Source organism: Rosa rugosa, chromosome 1 (assembly GCF_958449725.1).
Source record: "Rosa rugosa chromosome 1, drRosRugo1.1, whole genome shotgun sequence".
In the NCBI taxonomy this organism is placed as follows: Eukaryota; Viridiplantae; Streptophyta; class Magnoliopsida; order Rosales; family Rosaceae; genus Rosa; species Rosa rugosa.
In genome coordinates, this window is record NC_084820.1 from 17,160,732 (window position 1) to 17,163,780 (window position 3,049).

The window sequence follows — 3,049 nt, forward strand, 5'->3', positions numbered from 1 at the left end:
GAAATTATTCAACGATCTCGATAAATGTCAAGATGCTCGAGGAAAATTTCAGAAATTTTCATAAAGTGAAATCCTTAATCTAGGAGTTGGATAATAAAATACACGACACGACGAGTTCATGGAAATTTTCGGGAGATTTTTCAGATACCCGAGTTAGTTTTTACGAATTTTGGAGGTTTTGAGGTTTTGGGAATTAATTAAGAAAATCAACGGTGCAATCAAGGCCGTCCATTAGCCACCGCTTGATCACAACCGTCCAACAACAATTGAAGGAGTTTATAAATGGGCCTGGGATCAGAGGAGTGATCTAGAAATCTCGAGAGAGAGACTGGAGCTTCTGACCCGAAAGAGAGAGAGACGACCGGGAAGGGAAACCAGACCGGAACTCTCACCTCCGGCCACCGATCGACGACGCAAGACCACCATTCTCTTCCTCTCATCGTCGTCGTCACGCCTGTGGCCTCAGATCGTCCATGCACCCGACGAGAAAGAAGAATCAACGGTGAGAATGTCCGACTGCTCCGGCGAGTTTCTGCACATTCCGGCTACCATTTAGGCCACCTGTGGTATGAAACCTCACCTCCTCGACATGCTCTACACCCCAGTATGATTAGTTTTCCAATTAGATCGAGTTTTGACACTTTGGTTTCTGGGTTGTTTCTGCCTCCGTCGCGTTTCCTCGCTGCCGGCGACTTCTCCGGCCTTCTGGGCTTCGTTTCTTGCTCGATTGCAGAACTAGGCGAGATGGTGTGAAGTTTTCTGAGTTGTAGCACGAGAAATCACCAGTTCATCACCATTCCGGTTCCGGCAAGTAGTTTGGTGAGGCCGAGCTCAATCAACGTGGACTTGAGAAGGTATAATCCCAAACCTTGAAATAAAAGGTTGCTCTTGGGTTGAGTTCGAAACAGTGGACTGAAGTACTTTTGATTTATTTCTGTTTTGGAGAGTTGGTTCAATCATGGTGTTATGTGTGGTTTGATCGAGTTGTGTAGTTTGGTGGTTTGTGGATTTCGCTGCAGAGTGTAGTACGGGAGGTGATTATTGAGGTTGTTGATTGAAATGTTTCTGTTTGTTTGGCTGGAGAATAGACTAATTTGTGATTGTTTCTGGTTGTGAAATTTAAGGTTTTGTTAGTGTGCGAAAGCAGGTCATTTGAAATGGTGGTGAAATAATTGGAATAAGATTGGTTGGGTGTCCATAGTAATTTCGATTACTATGTGACGAAATTGTTAAAGGATACTCGAATTTATTTGTTCATGAAGTTGGGAATTTGTTATAACATTGGTTTGCATAAGCATTTTGTAAAAATATTAGTGAGTAAAGAAAAGAAATGTGTATCTATTGGGCGGCCTTGATAAAATTTGGGTGCACCTAATATATATGGTCGATATCGTGATTAAAGTAAAATATTCGGTAATTTGGGTTAATTATCGAACCTATTACAATTGGTCAAACGTTGGTCAAAACGGTTAATCCTGGTCAAACCAGGAAAGGTTGGTCAAACCTTGGTCAACTCCTGGTCCAACCAGGAACAGTTGGTTTAGACGACTTATTAATCGTCAATATTTCATATAATTGTTTAATATGATATTAACGGTTGAAATGTCGGAATCTAGGACTCCAATTACCCGAGGAACGAAAGGTTCGGCGACTCTTGGTGTACGTGAGAGAAAGCATCGGAATCCAGGTAGGGATTCAGGACTCTCCTTGATTGGTGATTTCTTATATATTTTCTTATCTACGTGATGCATGATGAAAGTACACTGTTAGTTCAAATTTGAAATGTTTTTAAGTTAACGTGCGTATAAGATTGTTGATGGTGGTGTGTGAGAGCGGAAAGGTGGTCGATGACTTCCTTGGGGATTAGCCACCCCTAAACCTCCGGAGGGTTAGCTACACCGGTCGGACGGTGCGAAATCGCAATGACAACACGGTTCCGTGTGTGTAGCTAGTGTGTTAAGTTTGGCGCTCTGTGACTGGTAAGGTCAGATATTGGTTTCTACGGAACCAGGCCATCAGGTAAGGGGCACGTAGTTTTCTAATCATGCATCTGGTTTTAAAGTTTGTCGTTCCTTTCAATATTTGGTTTAAGCATCTTTTCATACTGGAGCTCCAAACATTTATCGGTTGATTTTCAAACCTAGTCGAGTTAGAGTTCCTGTTGAGCAGCGATGACGAAAGCTCACCCCTACAACAGTATGAATGCAGGTACTGTGCACTGGTGACGGGACAATAGCAGATGGAGCTGGGTGTGCAGAACAAGTTCGGTAAATTACCGTGTGAACCTTATTCTAAATTCTATTTCTCGAACTTGTTGTTATCTAGTCTTGTGTCATCATTTAGTTGAATTCTCTTCAAGTGAAATGCAAACCTTGTGTGAGCCTTCATCCAAGTTCTGGATGAATGAAATAGATTTCAGCAACTCAAGTTTTTCACCACAAAAATATTTGTAGCTTCCGCTGTGTTTGTACAAAAAGTTTTTCAAACAAAATGCCTAGCGGTTCTCTAGGATGTAAATCGAGCGTTCGGTTTATGTTTTAGAGACTCGTGGCACTGTGACGTGCTTAAGCTGGTGAGGTGCAGCTTGGGGCGTTACATAAACAATTGAAGATTCAAAAGTTTCTTGAATAATTTGGTAATAACAACTATTAAAATAGTATTTAGATTAAGCAATTAATGGAGGAAAAGTATGAGGGAAAATGAATCCCATGGGGTGTGGCCGTGTGGGAGGATTCATTTTCCCTCATATTTTCCCTTCATGCAGGAAAGTTGTTCCTTTCCTTGGGTGTGCCAAACACAGGAAAAGATAAAATTTCCCTTCCCTGGTTCTTCATTTATAGGTCCCTGTTTGTGCAGCTAGGACCTTTATTTCTCTATATTTTGTGCTTGCAGTATTTAGTGTTGTTGTCTTTTGCAATTATCTTGCTTACAAATAGTATCTTTGAAATTTTGTAGGTTCAAATGAATGAGGAAGTGACAACGTACTGATCGATCAAGTAGAAAGATCATCACAAAGAATGGCCAATATGTTCTAAAATACTATCAATTT